Source organism: Hyaena hyaena, unplaced genomic scaffold, assembly GCF_003009895.1.
Source record: "Hyaena hyaena isolate Hyena2069 unplaced genomic scaffold, ASM300989v1 scaffold_19, whole genome shotgun sequence".
Classification (NCBI taxonomy): domain Eukaryota; kingdom Metazoa; phylum Chordata; class Mammalia; order Carnivora; family Hyaenidae; genus Hyaena; species Hyaena hyaena.
Window position 1 is genome coordinate 4,478,766 of NW_024080651.1, and position 25,863 is coordinate 4,504,628.

Here is a 25,863-nt window from a genome sequence, read left to right on the forward strand (position 1 = left end):
ATACAGAAATAAGGATAAATTGGCACTGTGTGGGAAGGTTTCATTGAATTGGTGATTTTATGGATGAATTGTATTTTGATTGGCAGATTTTAATGTGGAGGATATTCCAAACAAATTGAAAAGTACAGTATAGTACTGTATAGTTATGTCTCTATGACTTGTAATTCCAATACTGAACTTTCCATACCTTTCCCTGTATTCTATGGCTTTGCTACAGTCTCTACTTTTGGTAACCTCTAACTGAAAGATTTTTAAAAACTTTTTTAAATCATAAAATTTTCTTTTAAAATAGGAAGTCTACAAAATCTTGATCAAACTGCTTATACTGCTTTTTCGCCAGTGATCTGTAGTAATGAAGCAATTTAACATATCATCTTGTTGTGACACTACTGTAAGATTGAAAAAATAAGATTTTCATACAATTTTCTTTTTCATCTTATTCATTATCTCATTCACAGAAAAAAATATGAAAATTTTTCATCAATAGTTGAAATTATTCAATATTTGAATAGTACAAATATTCATTTTCTGGTATGATCCTTAAGATCCAAGGAACAATGTAAAAGTGAAATTGTACTTGGCAGTAAGTTAAGAAATGATAAAAGCACACAGATTTGAAGTTTAAAAAGTTTTAAGTTATAAGAACTCTTATTTTTAGTTTTTAAATGTTTATTTATCTTTGAGATAGCATGCAAACACACAAGCAGGGAAAGGGCAGAAAGAGGAAGACAGGATACAAAGTGGGCTCCACGCTGACAGCAGAGAGTCCAATGTGGGGCTCAAACCCACAGAACCATGAGATCATGACCTGACGAAGTCGAACACTTAACTGACTGAGTCACCCAGGTCCCCCAAGTTATAATAACTCTTAAAACCTAACTCCATTTGGAAAATAGGACACAGAGCCCAAGTAGGAGATCAAGGAATCCTAGAACAAAAAGGGTTATGTAGAATTGTCTGGAAAACGCTATCCTAAATGTGTCCTTCTCATTTTATCTACCTCTGCAACATCTGCAGGACAGGTCTTCATTCCTAATAACGATGATTTGGGCTTAATATCTAGCTAGTAAGGCCACACAGACACAATGGCACCTCATAGTACTCTGGGAAGTTGAACCTGTTTTCTCTGTGTGGTCAATTGGACAGATAGAAATAGATCTATATACTAGAGAGACACCCCTGGACAGGCCTCTTTATTTTTTAAAAAATATCTTATTTATTTCTGAGAGAGAAAGAGAGAGAGAGCAGGGCAGGGTCAGAGAGAGAGGGAGACACAGAATCCTAAGCAAGCTCCAGGTTCTGAGCCAGCAGTCAGCACAGAGCCCAAGACACGGGGCTCGAACCCTCGAACTGTGAGATCATGACCTGAGCCGAAGTCGGAAGCTTAACCAATTGAGCCACCCAGGCACCCCTGGACAGGCCTCTTTAAAGAACTCCCTATCTTGTGACAATCAACACATGTTCTGGAATTGGCTGTGGAATTTTATTTAAATTTTATGCTAAGTTTACCTGTTGAAGGAAAAGTACTTCTTTCTAATAGAGTACTAAAATTACTTTCTAGTAATTAACCCAGGCTCCTTAAAAGACTATAGTAATTACTGACATGTACAGACAACCATAAAAAAAATGGAGGGCTGGGGCAATTGGGTGGCTCAGTCTGTTAAACCTCCGAATCTGGCTCATGTCATGATCCAGTGGTTTGTGAGTGCAAGCCCCACTTCGGGCTCTGTGCTGACAGCTTGGAGCCTGGAGCCTGCTTCATACTCTCTGTTTCCCTCTCCTCTCTCTGCCCCTCCCCTGCTTGTGCTCTCTCTCTCAAAAATAAACAAACATTTTAAAAAATGGAGGGCTAATGTTACCCACATCTACTTTAAAGACTGATGGTTCTAGTTTATTAAACCATTATCGCTGTTTTGGAATTTATATTTGTATCAGTTTTTTAGATAGGGGCCCATATGCTATAATTTTCTAATTTTCCAAGCTCATTTTGAGTCTTTGTACCTCCATGTTAGAAAGAATTGTTAGATACTCTGTACACATCTTTTTCTAGGCCTTTCCTTTGTACCTAGTAATTTTGATCTAGAATGGTATATTTTTCTCATCTGTGACACATTAATTTCACTGATGCATAAATAATTCATATAAATGATGTTTTTGAGGGTGGCTAAAGGCAGAATTTTTTTTTTTTTTTTTTTTTACAAATAGTTTATTGTCAAATTAGTTTCTACATAACACTCAGTGCTCATCCCCAAAGAGCCCTCCTCCATGCCCATCCCCCCCTCCCCCCCACATCCATCAGTCCTCAGTTTTTGTCAGCATTCAAGAGTCTCTCATGGTTTGCCTCTCTCCCTTTCCCCCACCATTTCCGCCCTTCTTCTCCCCCTTGTTCCTCCATCAAGTTCCTCCTAATCCTCCTATACGTGCAAACATATGGTATTTGTCCTTCTCTGCCTGACTTATTTCGCTCAGCATAACACCCTCAAGGTCCATCCATGTTGCTACACATGGCCAGATTTCACTGTTTCTCATTGCCATGTAGTATTCCATGGTATAGATAAACCACATTAAAGGCAGAATTTTTAAAAAATAAACAGTCACAAGTATTTATTTTTCTGAAAATTTTTTTCACAAGTATTTCTTAAACACCAATTCAATAGTCTATCATTTTGTCTCGTTACAAAATGAACATTTTTGTATGCATTTTTTTCCTGCGTGAAGCCCATTTTTCACCTTTTTATGCTAACACATTAAAAAAAATTTTTATAGTTTATTTATTTTTGAGACAGAGAGAGACGGAGCATGAGTGGAGGAGGGGAAGACCGAGAGGGAGACACAGAATCCGAAACAGGCTCCATGCTCTGAGCTGTCAGCACAGAGCCGGATGCGGTCCTCGAACCCACGAATGGTGAGATCTGACCTGAGCCGAAGTAGGACGCTTAACCGACTGAGCCATCCAGGCTCCCCTAAAAAATTTTTTTAATGTTTATTTATTTTTGAGAGAGAGGGAGAGAGAGAGAGATAGAGCATAAGGGGGGGAGGAGCAGAGAGAGAGGGAGATACAGAATCCAAAGCAGTCTCCAGGTTCTGAGCTGTCAGCACAGAGCCGGATGCGGTCCTCGAACCCACGAATGGTGAGATCTGACCTGAGCCGAAGTAGGACGCTTAACCGACTGAGCCATCCAGGCTCCCCTAAAAAATTTTTTTAATGTTTATTTATTTTTGAGAGAGAGGGAGAGAGAGAGAGATAGAGCATAAGGGGGGGAGGAGCAGAGAGAGAGGGAGATACAGAATCCAAAGCAGTCTCCAGGTTCTGAGCTGTCAGCACAGAGCCCGACATGGGACTCGAACTCACGGACAGTGAGATCATGACCTGAGGTGAAGTTGGCAGCTTAACCAACTAGCCACTCAGGCACCCCTATGCTAACACATTTGGTTAGTGCAAATGATTTGTTTTTGAGAAATTAGAATGTAAATTACATTAACATCAAAGTAAATGGTACCATTTAAGTGTGGACCAGAAAGATATTTTCTTATTCCTTAGAATTGCTTTGTGTTCCAGCTAATGAACCGAAATGAGAGCCTTTTCATTTAGAACATATTTTCTCCTACTACACTCTGAACTGAAGTTTTGCATTTTTGAAGTATAGTCTGATAGCATCACCACGAAGCATATATCTTTATTTGATACAATGTAGTGTTGGCAAGGATATCTTAGATTCTTGGAAATGGAGTTGATTATTGAAAATGTTGGAGAAGGCACATTATCTACAGAAAGTATTCAGACTTAAAAACCATACATCATTCTCTATCATGGAGCTATAGTCCTTTCCACAAAGTTTCTTTTTGTCAAATAGGAAGAATTTTTTCAATTAATTTTTGTTTTGTATTGTAGAATGTAAATGTTATCTTCTATTAACCATGCAAGGAGGAATGAAAGTTGGTTAAATTTCTCACAATCCTATAAGTCATTTCTTTTTTTATATGAATCATTCTGTAACCTACCAGAGAATTATTTCTAGTGGAAAGAGCTACATTGATGATCTGTTATGTTTCACTTACATTAAGAAATGAGAAGTATATTGATGTTTATTATAGCAGAAGAAAAGTTGAGCATAGTGAGTAACTTAAGGTAGGAGCAATTTGAATGTACTATTATTAAATCTTAGCAGTAAAATAAATTTTGTTTAAAAAAAAAGGTGGGGGGAGTGGGGTCCCTGGGTGGCTCAGTCAGTTAAGAGTTCAATTCTTGATTTTGGCTCAGGTCATGATCTCACCATTTGTGGGATCAATTCCTGCATTGGGCTCTATGCTGTCGTCTGCTTCGGATTCTCTCTCTCCCTCTCCCTCTGCCCCTCCCCTCTCAAAGTAAATAAGTAAAACTTATTTTTAAAAAGGGATTAAGACTTAGAATATTCTGTTTAAAAAAAGATACTTACGAAGGGTGCCTGGGTAGCTCAGTTGGTTGAGCGTCCGACTTCAGCTCAGGTCACAATCTCACAGTTCATGAGTTCAAGCCCCATATTGAGCTTGCCACTCTTAATGCAGAGCTTTCTTTGGATCCTCTGTCCCCACCCACCTCTGCCCCTCTGCTCATATTCTCTCTGTCTCAAAAATAAATAAACATTTAAAAAAAAGATACTTGTGGGGCGCCTGAGTGGCTCAGTCAGTAAAGCATCTGACTCTTGATTTCAGCTCAGATCATGATCTTGTAGTTCATGAGTTTGAGCCTGGCATCAGGCTCTGTGCTGACAGTGCAGAGCCTGCCTGGGATTTTCTCTCTCCCTCTCTGCCCCTTTCCTGATCTCTCTCTCTCTCAAAATAAATAAATAAACTTAAAAAAATACTTGTAATAATCTGAAATAATACAATGTTATCATACTAAAATCATTACACTAAAACCATTATGCTAAAACCATTAAACTAAAACTAATAACAGGTTCTATTTAAATTATGATTTTTTTCTCTTCCTGCAAGTGGCCTGAGGTGATCTCTGAAAATGGTTCACTATTCACTTAACCCAGAAAATGCTAAAAATCATGCAAATCAAGAGGCTCAAATCTTCATGTTCACTTTATTTATTTATTTATTTATTTTAATGTTTTTTATTTATTTCTAGGGGAGAGAGAGAGAGACAGCATGAGCAGGGGAGGGTCAGAGAGAGAGGGAGTCACAGACTGAAACAGGCTCCAGGCTCCGAGCTGGCAGTCAGCACAGAGCCCGACGCGGGGCTCGAACCCACGAACCGTGAGATCATGACCTAAGCGAAAGTCGGACGCTTAACCGACTAAGCCACCCAGGCGCCCCCATGTTCACTTTAAGAACACACGTGAAACTGCCCAGGCCATCACGGATATGAATATGTGAAAATCACCAAGTATCTGAAAGATGTCACTTTGCAGAAGCAATATGTGCCATTCTGTTGCTATAATGGTGGAGTTTGTACGTGTGCCCAGGCCAAATAGTGGGGTTGGACACAGAGTCAGTGGCCCAAAAAGAGTGGTGAATTTTTACTATAGAGAGTAATGCTGAACTCAAGGGTTTAGATGTAGATTCTGTCATTGAGCATATCCAGGTGAACAAAGCCCCAAAGTACGGCATAGAACTTACAGGGCTCATGGTCAGATTAACCTATACATGAGCTTTCCCTGCCACATTGAGATGATCCTTGCTGAAAAAGAGCAGATTGTTCCTAAGCCTGAAGAGGAGGGTGCACAGAAGAAAAAGATATCCAGAAGAAACTGAAGAAACAAAAACTTACGGCCCAGGAGTAAACTCTGCATAACATAAATGCAAATAAAAGTTAAAAAATAAATAGGGTTTTTGTTAAAGTGAGGACTTTGTTGATATTAGTTAACTGTACATTGGAAAACATATAAAGATACCGTCACTTAATTATCTAGAACTATATTCAGTTGGCCGATTTTTCTAATACTTGTTACATGTGCTTCCAGTTTTCCATTTGAAGCCAAATTGTCTATTGGTAAACAGATAAGATTATGGTTTATAATAAAACCAGACATTGTAGGGAGAATAATTCTTTTAGCATTTATATTAGGATCTCAGAACTGAGATCTAAGACTTCAGAAGACCAGTGCTTCAGATAGTGGTAAAGAAGAACTAGAAACAGAAGTTATATGTATATACTTTATGGAACCATGACCTTAAATTAGGTTCTTCCTGCATGATGGAGGGATCTTCCTTTGATAAACAAAGTTAGAACAAGAAGAAACTTTATAGCTAATAACACAATTTTGATATTTAAACAACTCTACATAAATCTCATTGTGAAAAGTTTTCAAATAATATTCTAAAGTATTCTAATTTTAAGTTTTCAACATTTATTCAGTCAACAAATTTATATGAAGCCTATCATGTGTGAGTCATTGTACAAAGGTAGTGTACACAAAGATAAATAGACCAAATCTCCAGTTCAAAACTGCTTAGAAAATAAAACATAAACAAATAGCTGGGTTTTTAAAATATTTTTTTAATTTTTTTAGGGAGGGCAATTTTTTAGAGAGTGAGGAAGAGGAACAGAGGGAGAGAGAGAGAATCTTTTTTTAAAAAAATATTTATATATATTTATTTTTGAGAGAGAGGAAGAGAGAGAGAGAATCTGAAGCAGGCTTGGAGCTGTCAGCCCAGAGCCCAACATGGGGCCCCAAACGCACTAACTGTGAGCTCATGACCTGAGCTGAAGTCGGTTACTTAACTGACTGAGCCACCTAGGCACCCCGAAAGAGAGAGAGAGAGAGAGAGAGGGAGAGAAAAAAAATCTTAAGCAGGCTTCATGCTCAGTGTGGAGCCTAACTTGGGGCTCATTCCCATGACCCTGGGATTATGACCTGAGCCGAAATTGAGAGTCAGAGGCTCAACCAACTGAGCCACTCAGGTGCTCCCTAATAGCTGTTATATAAATAATATCACCATTTATTAAGTACCCACAAAAGGCTATACATGGCTTCAATTAATCCCAACAACAACTTTGCATAACTTTTTACAGCTGAAGAGATGGAAGTTCATAGACGTTAAGTAGCATGTCTAAGCTTGCCAGACTATAAACCATCAGAATCAATATTTGAATCTAGGTCTCTCTGGCTTCAAAGCTCATACTTAATTCATTAAATCTCATATTCATTCATATAGGGAGAATATGAAAAATCCCACAGGATAGCAAAAATCCAATAGAATGATCAAATTCCACTTTTAGTCATGAAGGCATAATGTTAACAGACTTGGTTCCTTGCTGTGAACGGCCAGAGAACTGGGAAAAATATATCAAGCAACTATTTTCAAACTTTAACAACAGCGAATGCAGAACTGTGATCCCTGAGAGAAGAAAAGCAGGATGAGCCTTAAAATTGGCCTGACTTTCTGTCAGGAGGTACTCTTAGGACCACCACCACAGAGAGGGGGGAAACAAGCAGGACATGATCATCTTGCTGAGTTGAAGAAACAGAGATTGGAGTTTGAAGAAACTGAAGCAGTTGGGGACAGAATATCAGAAGGGACTTGTACAAAGCTCCAGAAATTGGCATGGGGTCCCCTGAGTCCCTGGTTGAATATTCAGCTTCTCAAGTGTGGTTAGAAATTCTATAAGGTTGGACAAAGAAATCTGTTGTGTAGTTTTCTCCCCATTTGTAACCTGGACAATTCCTAGAGTTGTCACAGGGCTGGGAAATATTTATAAAATTACTGGTTATATGGACAGACCTTGTTGAAAACCCAGAATATTCAGTAGGGACTCCAGATGGATTACACCTTAGCAATAGAACTAAACCAACCCTTTAGTGAAGGCCTCCAAACTTAATTTTCTTAACAGCTTAAAAACAAGCCTTGAAATGATCTAGCTCACTTGCCTGCCAAAACAAAATTCACACTTTTTAGGGGAAAACAACCAAGTCCAAACACTCAACCATGTACAATTCTTATTGTCCTGAATCCAGTAAAACTTTATTGACATATAAAGCAGAATGAATTTTTTGTTAAAGTAATAGCTACACCTAATGTGGGGCTCGAACTCACAATGCCAAGATCAAGAGTCACATGCTCTACCGACTGAGTCAGCCAGGTGTCCTCAGCAAATTGACCCATAACCAATGAATATCAATCAGTAGATGGGGCACCTGGATGGCTCAGTCGGTTAAGCATCTGTCTCTTGGTTTCCACTTAGGTCATGATCTCACAAATTGTGAAATTGAGCCCCATATTGGGCTTTGCATTGACAGATAGAAGCCCGCCTAGGATTCTCTCTCATTCTCTCTCTGCCAGTCCCCCAAGCACACACTCTCTGACCTATCCCACTTGTCATGCACTCTATCTCTCTCTCAAAATAAATAAACATTAGAAAAAAGATCAGTCAGTAGAAGCAGACCTAGAAATGTCAGCAATGATAAAATTAGTAGAAAAAGACTTTAAAACAGCTATTATACCAAGTGCAGTAATAACCTGTTTGCACAAAAATATGTATACAAATGTTTACAGTGGCTTTACTTGTAATCTCCAAAACTGGACAGTTCGAATGTCTCTTAATGGGGGAATGGATAAACTCAAAAGAGAACAAACTAATACATGCAACAACATGGATCAATTGCAAATGCATTATGCTAAGTGAAAGAAGCCAGAATCAAAAAGACTACATATTGTATGATTCTTTTTATACATTTTTCTCTTTTTAAAAAATATTTATTTTGAGAGAGAGAACAAGAGCACACAAGCATGCTTATGAATGGAGAAGGGGCAAAGAGAGAGCGAGAAAGAGAATCCCAAGCAGGCTCTGCACCGACAGAGCGCAACTCAGGCTCAGTCTCACAAACCATGAGATTATGACCTGAGCCAAAATCAGGAGTCAGATGCTTAACTGACTGAGACAACCAGGGACCCATACAACACTTTTCTTTCTTTAACAGCTTTTTTGACATATAATTCATATGCTAATAGTGCAATTTGCCCATTTAAAGTGTACAATTGAGTGGTCTTCAGTATTTATACAGAATTGTGCAGCCATTGCCACAGTCGATCTGAGAACAATTTCATTACCTTAAAAAGAAACCCCAAACCCTTTAGTTATCACCTCCGTATTTCCCCATTTCTCCTCTCCCTCAAGTCTTGAGCAACTGGTAATATATTTTTTGACTCTATAGATTTGCCTATTCTGGATATTTCATATAAATGGAGTTGTACAATGTGTAGTCTTTTGTGACTGGCTTCTTTCACTTAGCATTATGTCTTCAAGGTTCATCCATGTTGTAGCATATATAAGTACAATAAAACATTGGTTTGTGAGCATAATTCGTTCCAGAAACATGCTTATAATCCAAAGCACTTGCATATCAAAGCAAATTTACCAATGAGAAATAATAGAAACTCAGATGATCATTCCAAAACTCAAAAATATTCATGTAAAATGATTACAATACTGTAATATAATACAAAATAATGAAGAAAATACAAAATATAAAGAAAAAAATTTCCTGTACTTACCGTTGAAAACCTTCATGCTTGGTGGGAGGGAGACAAGAAAGAGGAGGGTTATTGTGTAAAATGACTTTTACTATCACTAATGGAATCATTGCTATCTATTGGCTCAAAGGAATCTTCTTTTCTTTTAGTGAAAATGACACTTTTGCTTCCTTTTGAAGATTTTATGAAATATGACATTGCATTGATGATCACTCACAATCCTTCAGCAAGAGAGAGAAGAACCATTAGTTCAATTATGATCATGTGATGTCGGTGTCATGTACTCCCTGTACTGCAAGACATCACTCGTTTTTTAAGTTAAAATTTATTAGAAATGTTTGCTTGTCTTGTGGAAGACTCACAGAAGAAGTTACTCACAATCCAAGATGTTACTATACTTCATTCATTTTTTGTGGCTACATAATATTCCACTGTCTGGATATACCACATATTGCTTGTCCATTCATTATTGATAGACATTTAGGTTGTTTACATCTTTTGACTGCTATGAATAATGCCAATATAAACATTAATGTACAAGTTCCTTTTGAACACCTATTTTCAATTCTCTTAGGTGTATACCTAGGAGTGTCATTGCTGGTAACTGTTTAATTGCTGGTAACTCTGTTTATGGTAACTCTGTTTAATTATTTGAACTACAAAACTATCTGGTAAAGTGTCTGCATCATTTTACAATCCCACCAGCAGTGTATAAGAGTTCCAATTTTCCCTATATTTTCACCAACACTTACCATCTTACTTTTTGATTCTAGCCATTCTAATGTGTATGAAGTAAGTGGTATATTATTGTGGTTTTGATTTTCATTTTTAAAGTTTATTTGTTTATTTTGAGAGAGAGAGAGAGAAAGAGTACAAATGAGGGAGGCACAGAGAGAGAGGAAGCCAGTGCATAGCCTGTTGTTGGGCTTGAACTCATGAACGGTGAGATCATGACCTGAACCAAAATCAAGAGTCAGATGCTCAACCAACTGATCCATCCAGGTACCCTTGATTTGCATTTTTCTAGTGACAGATGGCAAGCATATTTTCATGTGTTTATTGTTGATTTATATATCTTCCATGGAGAAATATTTATTCAGATTTTTTGCCTGCTTTAAAGTTAGATTGCTTATTTTTTTATTGTTGAGGTATAAGATTTTTTCTGGATCTAATTTCTTGCACATTTTTTCTCCCATTCTATTTTTCACTTTCTTTTCACTTTCTTGATGATGTCCTTTGAAGCACAAATGGATTTCAAATTTGAACAGTCCAAATTATCCATTTGTCTTTTGTTGCTTATGCTCAAGCTTTGTGTGTGTGTGTGTGTGTGTGTGTGTGTGTGTGTGTGAGAGAGAGAGAGAGAGAGAGAGAGAGAGAGAGAGAGAGAGAGAGACAGAGAGAGAGAGAGAATCTAAGAATTCTTGAACAAATCCAAAGTCATGACGATTTATATCCCTCTATTTACTTCTTGGAATTTTATGGTTTTAGTTTTTACATTTAGATCTTTGGTTCATTTCAAGTTAATTTTTATATATGGTATGAAGTAAGGATCTGACATTCTTTTGAATGTGGATATCTAGTTGTCCCAACACTATTTACTCAAAAAGACTATTCTTTCCTTGTGAAATAGCCCTATTGCTCTTGTCAAAAATCAGCTTGATCATAGATATATGGCTTTACTTCTGGATTCCCAACTATATTCCATCAGTCTGTCTTTGTGTCATTGCCACACTGCCTTGATTACCATTATTTTGTAGTAAGTTTTCAATCAGGTATGAATTCTCTACTTCATTCTTTTTTCAAGATTGTTTTGGCTAATCTGAGACCTTTGCAATTTCATATGAATTTAGAATCATTTAAATTTTCAAATCATAGGGGTGCCTGGGTGGCTCAGTTTTGAGCGTCCGACTTCAGCTCAGGTCATGATCTCACAGTTTGTGGGTTCGAGCCCCATATCAGGCTCTGTGCTGACAGCTAGCTCAGAGCCGGGAGCCTGTTTTGGATTCTGTGTCTCCCTCTCTCTCTGACTCTCACCTGCTCACACTGTCTCTCTGTCTCAGAAATAAATAAAACATTAAAAATTTTTAAAAATAATAAAATAAAATAAATTTTCAAATTTATCAATTTCTACAAAGTCAGTTGGGATTCATATAGAGAATTAATTGAATCTCTAGATCAGTTTGGAGATTACTGACAACACTATTAAGCCTTTTGATCCATGAACATGGACTATTTTCCCTTTTATTTAGACTTTCTTTAATTTCTTTCAGGAATGTTTTATAGTTTTCAGAGTATACGTCTTTTATTTTTTGTTAAATTTATTCTTTTTTAAAATTATTTTTGTGCTATTGTGCATATAATTGGTTTTTCTTCATTTTTTGGATTGTTCATTGCAAGTGTATAGAAATGCAGTTGGATTTTGTATTTGTATCCTCCAAATTTGCTGTGATGGTTAATTTTATGTGTCAAGGGTATTTGGAGGGTGTTTTATGATGAGATTAACATTTAAATTGGTGAACTTTGAGTAAAGCAAACTGGCCTATAGTTCATCTGTACTATAGGTTCTCCAGAGTCTGCAGGTTACTGGCCTTTTGACTAAAGTTGCTTCATTGTCTTTGCTGGGTCTCAAGACTGCCAGCCCATAGGGCAAATTTTAGACTTGTCAGACAGACTCCATAGTCATGTGAACCAACTTCTTATAATAAGTCTCTCTATATACATATATACATCCTATTCTATTTCTCTTGAGAACTCCTAATATACTTGCTGACTTATTAGTTTTAATAGTAATGGATTCTTTAGGATTTTCTCTATATAAGATCAAGTCATACAAATAGATAACACTTCTTTCTTTCTAACTTGGATGCCTTTTCTATCTTTTCCTTATCTAATTGCCCTGGCTAGAGTTTCCATTACAGTGTTGAATACAAGTGGTGAGTGTGTACATCTTTGTTTTGTTCCTGATCTTAAGGGTAAAGTATCCAATCTTTCACCATTAGGTATGTTATGGATTATGACTTTTTTGTAGATGCCCTATGTTGAATAAGTTCCCTTCTATTTTTAGTTTCTTGAGTGCTTTTTTAAAAGTTTTATTTATTTAGGTATTCTCTATACCCAACATGGGGCTTGAACTCACAACCCCAAGATCAAGAGTCACATGCTCTTCCAACTGAGCCAGCCAGACGCCCCATGGTGTGTGTTTGTTTTAATTATGAAAGGTGTTGGATTTTGTTAAATGCTTTTTCTGCATCTATTGAGATGATCATGTGGTTTTTGTTTTTTATTCTTTTGATATGATGTATTACATTAGTTGATTTTCAGATATTAAACTAAGCTTGCATTTCTGGGATAAATTCCACTTGATCATGGGATAAATATATATTTTATGTTCCTGGGTTTGGTTTGCTAATATTTTGTTGAGGATTTTTATGTTCCTATGTATAGGAGATATTAATCTGTAGTTTTCTTTTCTTTTTTTAAATTTTAATGTTTATTTTTGAAAGAGAGAGAGAAACAGAGTGTGAACAGGGGAGGGGCAGAGAGAAAAGGAGACACAGAATCTGAAGCAGGCTCCAGGCTCTGAGCTGTCAGCGCAGAGCCCAACACAGGGCTTGAATTCACGAGCCATGAGATTATGACCGAGCCAAAGTCGGATGCTCAACTGACTGAGACACTGGGCCCCCCTGTAATTTTCTTTTCTCATGATGTCTTTTTCTATTTTGGTATCAGAGTAACACTGGCCTTATAAAATGAGTTAGGAAGTATTCACTCCTCTTCTACTTTTTAAAGTTTGTTAAGAGCTGGTATGAATTCTTCTTTAAATGTTTGGTAGATTTCTGTGGTGAGGCTATCTGGGGCTGAGCTTTTCTTTGTGAGTCCCTTCCTTCCTTCCTTCCTTCCTTCCTTCCTTCCTTCCTTCCTTCCTTCCTTCCTTCCTTCCATTAATTTAATCTCTTCACTTGTTATAGATCTATTCAAATTGTTTTTTTCTTCTTGAGCCAGTTTTGTTAGTTTGTGTCTTTCCAGGAATTTTCCATTTAAGTTATCTAATTGATTGATATATAACTGTTCCTAGTATTTTTTATAATGCTTTTTATATTTTGATAAAGTCTGTAGCAATGTTTCTTCTTTCATTTCAGACTCTAGTAATTTGAGTCTTCAATCTGGATAAAGTTTGTCAAATATGTTGATCTTTCAAAGAACTAGCTTATAGATTCATCAATTTTCTCTATTGTTTTTATATTCTCTATTTAATAATTTCCAATATGATTTTTATTATTTCCTTTCTTCTGCTTGTTTTAGATTTAGTTTACACTTTTTCCAGTGTCATAATGTGGAAATTTAGGTTATTTGAGATCTTTCTTAATATAGGCATTTATACCTATACAATTCCTTCTAAGCTCTGCTCTAGCAGTGTTTTGTTATGTTATGCTGTGTCTTCATTTTTATTCATCTTGAAGTATTTTCTGATTTCTCCTTTGATTTCTTCTTTGACCCATTGGTTTTTTTAGGAGTGTGTTGTTTAATTTCCACATATTTGTGAGTTTCTTCAATTCTGTTCTTGATTTCTAATTTTATTCTATTGTGGTCAGAGAGCATACTTTCAATTACTTTTTTTTCTTTTAAATGTATTGAGGTTTGTTTTATGCTTTAATATATGGTTTATGCTGGAGAATGTTACATGTGCACTTGGGAAGAATGTATATTCTGCTGTTAATGGGTACAGTGTTCTATAGATAGGTCTAGTTGGTTTATACTGTTGTTCAGATCTTTTATTTCCTTGTTAACCTTTTGCCTAGTTTTCCTCTTCATTATTGAAATTGGGGTATTGAAGTCTCCAATTGTCATCACTGAATTGCCTGCTTCTCCCCCATTTGTATCAGTTTTTGCTTCATGTAATTTTGTGTTCTATTATTAAATGTATATATGTTTATAACTATTTTATCTTCTTGATGGATTAGCCCTTTTATCATTATAAAATGTCTCTCATTACCTCTAGTAACAAGTTTAATACATTCACATTAATGTATTGATAGAGTTGGATTTATGATTGCCGTTTTACATTTTTTTCCATGTGTTTCATTCTTTTTGTTCCTCTATCCCTCCTTTATTGCTTTCTTTTGTATTGAGTGAATATTTTTAATGAGGCATTTACATTTCTTAAGTTTTTTTTTTTGTTTTTTTTTTTTACCATACATGTATGTTTTATTGGTTGCTTTGGGGCTTTATCATATACATCCTAACTCATCAAAATAAATTTCAGGTTTATTCTAGTTTAATTCCAGAGAAATGTAGCAATGTTACTCCTATATGGCTCTAGCGTGTCCTCTCCCCCTTTATATTGGGGAGATTTAACACATCTATTAATGTTACAAATGCAACAATACATTTTTGTAATTATTACTTTATCATCTGTAATTTACCTTAGCCCAATGCAGCTTCGCTCCCACTCACCTTTTTTGTTTTGATATTGGCAAATATATTACATTTCTTTATGTTATAAGTTGAAGAATACATCACCTATATATTTTAAACAATGCTTTTACTTTTTTAAAAAAGTTTGTTTATTTATTTTGAGAGAGAGAGTACACAAAAGTGGGGGAGGAGCAGAGAGAGGGGGAGAGAGAGAGTTCTGAGCTGTCAATGCAGAGCCTAATGTGGGGCTCCAATTCATGAACCACAAGATCATGACCTTAGCCAAAATTGGGTGCTCAACCAACTGAGCCACCCAGGTGCCCCTGTATGATTGCTTTTTAAATATGCCATTGTAATGACTTTTATTTTTTTTACACTGCCATTTATTTATTTGTTTGTTTGTTTTTAAGATTTTATTCTTTTAAGTAATCTTTACATCCAACATGGGGCTCAAACCCACAACCCCAAGATCAAGAGCTTCATGCTGCACTTATTGAGCCAGCCAAGTGCCCCTGTACTGCCTTTTTAAAAATGTTTTTATTTATTTCTGAGAGAGAGAGAGAGAGTGAGAGAGAGAGACAGCATGAGCAGGGGAGGGTCAGAGAGAGAGGAAGATACAGAATCTGAAGCGGGCTTCAAGCTCTGAGCTGTCAGCACAGAGCCTGACGTGGGGCTCGAATCCACGATCTGTGAGATCATGACCTGAGCCGAAGTTGGATGCTCAACCAACTGAGCCACCCAGGCGCCCCTATACTGCCTTTTATAATTGGATAATTACCAATACCATTTCATTGTCCTTTGTTATATCATAGCAATTTAAATTATCATCTGGAGTTGCTTGCTTTTAACCTGAAGCATATTCTTTAGTATTTCCTATAAGATGGGTCTGCTGGTAACAAATTCTCTCAATGTTTGCTAATCTGGAAGTGTTTTTATTTTATGTATATATAAATTCATATATGTATGGATTTGCTTGACATAGGATCCTTAGTTGACAGTTTTTCTTTGAGCACTTTGATGATGTTATTGTATTGCCTAACTGGCCTCTACTGTTTCTGCTGCAAAGTCAGCTGTTAGCTTTATTGGGTTCCCTTGTAAGTGATGAGTTGTTTTCTTTTGTTGCTTTTATGATTTTTTTTAAGTAGCATGCCCAGTGTGGAGCCCAATGTGGGGCTTGAATTCATGGCTCAGGTCATGCTCTTACAGTTTGTACACTGATGGTGCAGAGCCTGCGTGGGATTCTCTCTCCCTCCCAATTTCTCTCTCTACCCATCGCCCACTTGCACTCTCTTTCTCTCTCAAAAATAAATAAATAAAACTTTAAAAGAGTAAGATATCTGAACACTTCAATTAAAAGGCAGAGATTATCAAATGAATAGACATATGCCGTTTAGAAGAAACACACTTTAAATATGGTGAGTCAGAGAAGTTAAAAGTAAAATAATGGAAAAAGATATACCACACAAAGACTACTTGTAAGAAAGCTGGAATGATGAGTCAATCTTAAAGGATTTACAGTTAATAACAGAGTTTCAAAATACATGAATCAAAACCTGACAGAACTAAAGGAGATGTCAACAAATCAACAATTATGGTTGATGATTTCAGTACTCCTCTCAATAATAAAGCAATTGATTTGACCTCATTAATCTTACAAAACATTCCATCCAGTAACTACAGAATGTATATTGTTTATAACTGTTTGTAGAACCAAGTTGGACCCCATTCTAGGTCATAAAACAGGCGTCAGTAAATTTGAAAGGATTGTAATAAGTATCTCTCTGACCATGGAGTTCTATTAAAAATAACACAACATTGGGAAAATATATAAAAATTTGGAAAATATTGAAAATATCAATACCTCTGGTAAACTTCTAACTAGACTGACTAAGAAATAGAGAAGACACAAATTACCAATATCAGGCACGAAGGACAAGATATTGCTAACAATTACACAGACATTAAAAGCAAAATAAAGAAATGTGAAAACTGTTTTCTGACAAATTTGACAACTTATATAAAATAAACACATTCATTGAAAGACACAAATTACCAAACTGACACATGTAGAAATAGATAAACTTAATAAATCTACATTGCTTAAATAAATTGAATTCATTAAAACCCTTCATATAAAGGAAACTCCAGGCTAGAGGGTTTCATTGGTGAATTCTATTGAACAATTAAGGAAGAACTATAAGAAATAAAGAAGTCTTCAAGCTCATCTTATGAGGCTAGCATTACTCTAATACTAAAACCAAAGACATTACAAGAATAGATAACTGTGGACTAATAAATATCCCTCATGACTGTAGATGCAAATGTCCTTAGCAACATATTAGCAAATCGAATCCAGCAATATGTGGAAAAGATAATGTAGCATGACTAAGTGGGTTTTATCCTAAGAATGCAAGGTTTAAGATTTAAGAACCAATGTAACTTAAAAGAAAAAAAAGAGTCAGTGTAACTCACCGTATTAACAGAGGAGAAAGGCCACATGATCACCTCTGTAGATGCAGAAAAAGTATTTCACAAAATTGAACATTCATTTGTAATATTTTAATTTTTTAAAAAATTAGTGTTTATTTTTGAGAGAGACAGAGATAAGAGAGACAGAGCGTGAGCAAGAGAGGAGCAGAGAAAGAGAGAAACAGAACTTGAAGCAGCTTCCAAACTCTGAGCTGTCAGCACAGAGCCCGATTCAGGGCTCGAACTCACAAACCATGAGATCATGAACTGAGCCAAAGTCGGACGCTTAGCTGACTGAGCCACCGAGGTGCCCCTCATGTGTAATTTTTTAAAAAAGAAACTTCTAAGGGTGCCTGGGGGTGGCTCAATCAGTTGAGTGTCCCACTTTGGCTTAGACCATGATCTCACAGTTCATGAGTTCGAGCCCCACATCAGCCTCTGTTGACAGCACAGAGCCTGAAGCCTGCTTCAGATTCTGTGTCTTCCTCTCTCTGCCCTCTCTCTCAAAAATAAATAAACATTTAAAAATTTTTAACAAAACTAATAGAAAACAAGGAATAGAAAGGAACATCCTCAAACTTGTAAAAGATATTTACAAAGAACCTAAAAGTAGCATCATACTTAACACTATGCCCCCAAGGTAGAGAATAAAACAAGGATTCAACTCTAGAGGTACTAGTCAGTGAATTAAGGTAAGAATAAGAATAAAAGGCATACACATTGGAAAGGAAGAAATAAAACTGAATTTCTCTGAAAATGACATGAAATGCATACATAGAAAATTGTAAGAAATACACAAGAAAAACAATACCAGGATTGCAGGGGCACCTGGGTGGCTCAGTTTGTCAAACATCAGACTGTTGATCTCAGGGTTAAGGGTTCAAGCCCTACACTTGGTGTGGAGCCTGCTTTAAAAAAAGACTAGTGTCTTTCAGGATTAATAACATGAATTTAGCAAGGTCACAGGATATAGGGTCAATACATAGAAATCTGTTGTATTCTCTGTGCTATCAATGATGAATTAGAAGTGAAAGTTTAAAATACCATTTGCAGTAGTATAAAAATTCAAAATATCTAGCGCTGAATTGATAAACCATATGCCAAGACCTGTACAATAAAAGCCATAAAACACTGCTGAGATATATTATAGAAGACCAAAATAAATAAATAAATTTACCATGTTCATGGATTGGAAAACTTGATTAAGATGTCATTTTTTGCTGAACTGATCCATACATTCAGTGAAATCCCAGTCAAAATTCCACAGGTCACTTTTATAGAAATTGACAAGCTGATTCTAAAATTTAAATGGAAATGCAAAGGACCTAGAAAAGCCATAAAACTTATGAAGAAGAACAGATTTGGAGAACTTACTCTTTCAGATATCAAGACTGTAAAAATACACTAAACAAGGTAGGGTGGCATTGCAGTGAAGATAAACATATATATCAATGGGCTAGAATGCAGAGTTCAGAAATACACCCACACATATATAATCAGGTGATATTTTTACAAAGGTACTTTATCAAAATTAAAAACTTCTCTTCCAGGGACACCTGGATAGCTCAGTCAGTTAAGCGTCCAACTTCGGCTCAGGTCATGATCTCACTGAGTTCGAGCCCCACGTAGGGCTCTGTGCTGCCAATACAAAGCCTGCTTCGGATTCTCTATCTCCCTCTCTCTCTGTTCCTCCCCTGCTTGTTCTCATTCCTTCTCTCTCAAAAATAAGGAAACATTTAAAAAACAAAACAAAACAAAACAAAAAACTTCTCTCCCAAAGACATTGTTAACGAAATGATAAAGCAAGCCAATACTAGGAGAAAATATTCTGAATACATACATCTGACAAAGAACTTGTATTCAGAATACATAATTTTAAAAAATACAGATAATATAGATTTTCAACTCAGTAATAAGAAGATAAGCTCATTTTAAGAGGTCCCCAAAATTTGAACAGACATCTTACAAGAAATGTGTACCAATGAAGTAAATGCATGAAAATATGCCTAATATAATTAGTTATCAAGGAAATGCAAATTAAAACCAGAATGAAATACTAGCACACACTCACCAAAATGACTAAAATTTGACAATACCAAGTATTATTAAGGATGTAATTTTTTTCATATATTGCTGGTGAGTGTGTAAGATGGTACAACCACTTTGGAGAACTTTTCGTCACTTTCCCATAAAGTTAAGCCTCTACTTAACTATATAGAATAGGAATTTCACTACCAGTTATTTACCCAGAAGAAATGAAAACATGTAATCACAAAAAGACGTATACAGAAGTGCTCATAACAGCTTTATTCAGATAGCTCCAAACCAGAAACAACCCAAATGCTCATCTTCAGATCAAGGAATGAGCAATTTGTGGTACCTTGGTACAATGAATTATAATTAGCTACAAAAAGGAACAAACAATGAGTATTGCAAAACTGTGAATAATTTTTTAAAATCAGAAAAGTTAGATAAGTGTATATACTGTATAATTTCATTTACATGAAATGTTAGAAGCAAAACTAATCTAAAATGATAGGAAACAAATTGGTGCTTGTGTAGGGGTCAGGGTTGGGTGGGGATTTAATGCAGAGAGGGATAAGGAAACTTTAGGGTAATGAAACATTCTCAATCTTGATTGTGGTGGTGGTTACAAAAATATATACATTTATCAAAGCCTATAAAAATGTACACCTGAAATAGATACAATAACGTTTATAATAGTATGTAAATTTTTCTTCATTACAGTTCAATTTTAAAAAGCACTGTTCACAATGTTAGTCATTAAAGCCCTATTGATAATTGTCCCAAATTATCAAATTGTCCAAAGGATTGGTTCAATAAATTTGGGGCAACCAATAAAACGAAGCACTATGTAGTCATTAAGAATATATTACAGGGGCACCTCAGTGGCTCAGTAGGTTGATTATTGGACTCTTGATTTCAGCTCAGGTCAGGAGTTTGAGCCCCTCATCAGGCTGCGCTGACAGCGTGGAATCTTCTTGGGATTCTCTTTTTCTCCCTCTCTCTCTACCCCTCCCGCCAATGGCGTGTGTTCTCTCCCTCAAAATAAATAAATAAACTTTAAAAAAAGGAACATATTAGAGAAATAAAATTATTGATCTGGAGAAAATATCTGTACTTTTTTGATAATTGAAGGTAAAATAAAACAAGCCACCTTTTGGGAGGCTTATATAATATAAGTTGGGGTATATCAATAATTTGTGTTTATATTACTATAATTTTTTATCAAACCATGTTTGCTTTTCATTTCTTGTATAAATTTTGTTTTCGCTGTAGTTAATAACTGTTTTTCATTTACTTAGTTTTCTCTATACTTATTCCTAATTGAATTCCAAACTTTCTGCTGATTATCTAAACTGCACTGTCCAATACGGTAGTTACTAACCACATGTGTTATTAAAATTTACTTTAAATTAAATTATGTTTGGTTTCTCAAAAACACTAGCCACATTTCAATTTCTCTGACTAGTGACTACTGTATTAGTGCAGATATAGAATATTTCCATTATCACAGAAGAACTAATGGGAAGTGCTGGTCTAAATCTCCTCTCAGATATTCAGAAGAAGTAGTTTTATCCTAACTGAGAAATTTCTCCTGGAGCTTTTCACCTTTGACCAAATTTGGATGATTGTTCTCTGACTGGTACCTGGTTCTCATCCTAGAATCTCCCTTCACCAAATTCTGAAGGATTATTTTCTTTTCCTGTGTTACATCTCCTGTTTGTTTGTTTTTAAGTAATCTGCATGCCCAATGTGAGTCTCAAACTCACCACCCTGAGATCAAGAGTTGCGTGCTCTACCTACTGAGCCAGCCAGGCATCCAAGATCTCCTGTTTTTTATTTTTGGTTTGGTCCCTTATTTTTATGGAGTGTATCTTCTGGTAACTTTCTTAGAGAGGGGTGATGGGAGATAAGTTTTTGAGATCATCCATGCCCTAAAAATAGCAATATTCTACCCTTATATTTGATTGAGAATTTGGCTGGCAATAAAAATCTGGGAAGACATTTATTTTTAATGAGAATTTTATGGCATTGTTTTTTTTGTCTTCTAGCCTCTGGCATTGCTGTTAAGAATTTCCAAGCCATTCTCATTCCAAGTTTTTGATATTATCTGTTTTCTCCTGTCTGGAAGCTTTTTCCTCAGGTTTCTGAAATTTTATAATATGGTGCCCTAATGTAGGACTGTTTTCATTCATTATTTGTATTTGTCACTCAAGCACAAATGTGGCCCATTTGAGTCTGGTAACTTGGGTACACGAAGTTTTCTTGAATTATTTCCTTGATGAAAATTATGTCTTCTCAAATTTCTCTGTTTCTTTTGGATCTCCTAATAGATAGTGGGCCTCCTATGCAGGTACTCTATTTTTAAAAACATCTTCTCTCTCCAATTTTTTGTATGTATTTCTTTTGTTCTACTCATATGCATAGGTCTTCAACATAATCCCATTCTTCTTTTGGGTTCTCATTTATACTACTGTTCATTTCTAAAAACCTTTTGTTGTTCTTTTCTGAATGTTCCTTTTTATACTATCCTGTTCTTGTTCATGCTCAAAGAATTGTCTCTTGTCTCAGAAGATACTAATTATTTCTAAATAGATTTCCTCTCTGTATATGTCTGTTTCCTCTGTTTGTTTGCCATTTCCTCCTCTATCTCTGTCTGTCTCCTCTACCTCTCTCAGAAGTCTGAAAACAGCTGTTAGTTCTTGGTTGTCTGCTTATATTTAAGAGTGGAGGGGCTAGAAAACCCTGAGCTTAAAGGTGATTGTGATTGTGGCCTTCACTGTAGAATGAACTTCAGGCCTTTGGGGGATTCTCAATGTCTGTATTTTAAAATTTTTCCTCTTGGTCAGTTTCCCCAGAATCTGTGTTGGCCACAGGTGTTTGGGAGCCAAATAGATATGGAGGCCTAAGCATCTCTGCACTTAGTATGCATAAACTTACTTAATTCTCCATAACCTTTCCTGGAGGGTGCTTTGTATATCCCACTATCCAAAGACTACCACCCTATCCAGAGAAAAACTTACGATTTTCTACCCTGGTGAGCAAGAGGCAACTGTTTGATTTGCAAAGTTGAGGAAGGGATCTGAGATTTCAACTTCATAAATGTCTTTAAGTTGATGTCATTTTAGCTCTTCTACCCATCTTCTTTATCTCCCCTTCCAAAAGTACATGATGCTGGAAATTCCTTAGACTCATGTTCATTTGGGTGGTCTTTGGTTCACTTCGCTGCTGGTTTAAGTTACCAGCTATTTTACTTACCCCTTATGTATCTGCTTTCCAGTTTCCAAAATTTCAATGCTTTTGTCTTCCCTCTTATTCTTTCTGTAATTTGGGGTTTCTGATCTTTAAATAAGTCTCTTTACCAGCATTCTGGTGTGAACTGGGGAGGAAACTAAATAAATATGTGTGTCAATCTACCATCTCTACCCAGAAGTCAGTTAACATGTTTCTAAAAAAATAAATATGTCAAAATTCATTTAAAGGAGATGCAGTGCATTTTTTTCTTTAAGTATTTTGGTCTGAAGAATAAAGATAATATTAGCTGCTTTTATACAGGATTTCTTAGAATTGGTAAAGTATTGCTTAACAATTTAAACATGAAGAACATGGAATAATTTTCCATTTCTTTGTGTCTTCTTCAATTTCTTTCATAAGTTTTCTGTAGTGTTCAGCATACACATCCTTTACATCATTGGTTAGGCTTATTCCTAAGTATTTTATGGTTATTTTATGGTTCTTAGTGTAATTGTAAATGTGATCGATTTCTTGATTTCTCTTTCTATTGCTTCATTGTTGGTGTATAGAAATGCAACTGATTTCTGTACATTGATTTTTGTATCCTACGACTTTATTGAATTCATGTATCAGTTCTAGCAGCTTTTGGTGGAGTCTTCCATGTGAAGTATCATCTGTGAAAAATGAGTTTGACTTCTTCTTTGCCAATTTGGATGCATTTTATTTAATTTTGTTGTCTGATTGCTGAAGCTAGGACTTCCAACACTATGGTAGAAACAGTGGTGAGAGTGGATATCCCTGTCATGTTCCTGATCTCAGGGTGAAAGCTCTCAGTTTTTCCCCATTGACAATGATATTAACTGTGGGCTTTACATATATCACCTTTATGATATTAAGATATGTTCTTTCTATTGTGACTTTTTTGAGGATTTTTATTAAGAAAGGATACTGTATTTTGTCAAATGCTTTTTCTTTTCTTTTTTTTTTTTTTATTTATTTCTAGGAGAGAGAGAGAGAGAGCCAGCGTGAGCAGGGGAGGGTCAGAGAGAGAGGGAGTCACAGACTGAAACAGGCTCCAGGCTGAGCCTGTGCCGGCAGTCAGCACAGAGCCCGACGCGGGGCTCGACCCCACGAACCGCGAGATCATGACCTAAGCGAAAGTCGGACGCTTAACCGACTAAGCCACCCAGGCGCCCCTGTCAAATGCTTTTTTCTGCATCTATTGACAGGGTCATATGGTTCTTATCCTTTCTTCTATTAATGTGATGCATCACATTGATTGATTTGAAAATATTTTGCAAATGACATATCGGATAAAGGGTTAGTATCAAATATCCATAAAGAACTTATCAAACTCAACACCCAAAAAACAAATAATCCAGTGAAGAAATGGGCAGAAGACAGGAATAGACACTTTTCCAAAGAAGACATCCAGATGGCCAACAGACACATGAAAAGATGCTCAACATCACTCATTGTCAAGGAAATACAAATCAAAACTACATTAAGATACCACTTCACACTGGTCAGAGTGGCTAAAATTAACAACTCGGGAAACAACAGATGTTGGCAAGGATGTGGAGAAATAGGAACCTTCTTGCACTGTTGGTGGGAATGCAAACTGGTGCAACTGCTCTGGAAAACAGTGTGGAGGTTCCTCAAAAAATTAATAATAGAACTCTCCGATGATGCAGCAATAGCACTACTAAGAATTTATCCATAGGATATAGGAGTGCTGATTAATAGGGGCACATGTACCCCAATGTTTATAGCAGTGCTTTCAACAATAGCCAAATATGGAAAGAGTTCAAATGTCCATCAACTGATGAATGGATAAAGGAGATGTGGTTTATATATACACATTGTAAATATACAATGGAATATTACTTGGCAATGAGAAAGAATGAAATGCTGCCATTTACAACAATGTGGATGGAACTGGAGTTAAGTCAGTCAGAGAAAGATATGTTTTCACTCGTGTGGAACTTAAAAAACTTAACAGAGGACCATGGGGGGAAGGAAGGGGAAAAATAGTTTCAGACAGAGAGGGAGGCAAACTGTTAGAGACTCTTAAATACAGAGAACAAACTGAGAGTTGATGGGGGAGGAGCCAGGGAGAGGGGAAAATGGGTGATGGGCATTGAGGAGGGCGCTTGTTGGGGTGAGCATTGGGTGTTATATGTAAGTGATGAATCAAGGGAATCTACCCCCAAAACCAAGAGCTCGCTGTATACATTGTATGTTAGCTAACTTGACAATAAATTATATTAAAAAAATCAATGTTAGGTAGAATTCACCTGTGGGTAAAAAAATAAACATAAAAAACACTTCATAATACTATAAAATTACTACAAAATTATATTTAAAGATTTAAGTCTAAGTAGTCCCAGGAAGAGAATATAAACTCATACTTTTCCAGTTGGAAATAAATACATCAGCTGGGTAGGCTGCCGGATATAATAACGACATCTGAAAATGTTTGCATGGTTTAAAACTTCTCACTCATACTCTATCTTTTCAGAGCTTGTCAGAACATTGTAGTCTCAATTTAGAAAAAAAAATATTGGTAGGGGATAGTTTGAAAGTCCAAAAGACACTTCCTATTAGTTTCCAAGAACACACAGAGAGATCAAATTCCTCCACTTGGTTTTGGATGCTTTGTGTCATAATCCCTGACTTTGTTTGAAAGCAAGACTTTCAAGTTCTCAGTTAGGAGAGGAGGAAAATGTAAGTGAAGTTGGTGTAACCATTAAGTAGCCTTTACATGATCCTAATCACCCTTCTCCCCCCCTGCCCCCGCCCCCAGTTGAAAGGCTGTTTCCTTTCCTTACCAAATTTCTCACAAGATGCTTTCTATTTACTGCACCTTCCTCACTGTTCTTTGGCTCAGAAAACTGGTCACTTTACTCATCTTCACTTTTCTAACTACTCTCTTCAGAATAAATAATGACTTTTTAATTAATAGCTCTCACAATCTTACTCCTTTTTGTTTTCATTCTTCTTGATATATTTTATGATGTTACCTATATACTCTTTTTAAACATTCCTTCTTATTATTATGATATTATACTGTTCTCATTCCTTCCATCTGACCTGTCATCCACTTCTCTGTTACTTTTGTTCCTCCCCCCACCTCTAGTTGCAAGCAAACTCCAACATCTCCAATATCTTTGACAATATACTTTTCAAGCTCTACATACTTTCCTTTGGACGATTTATCCCATCTCCAGGCTTCAAGCAACACATGCATGCTATTAA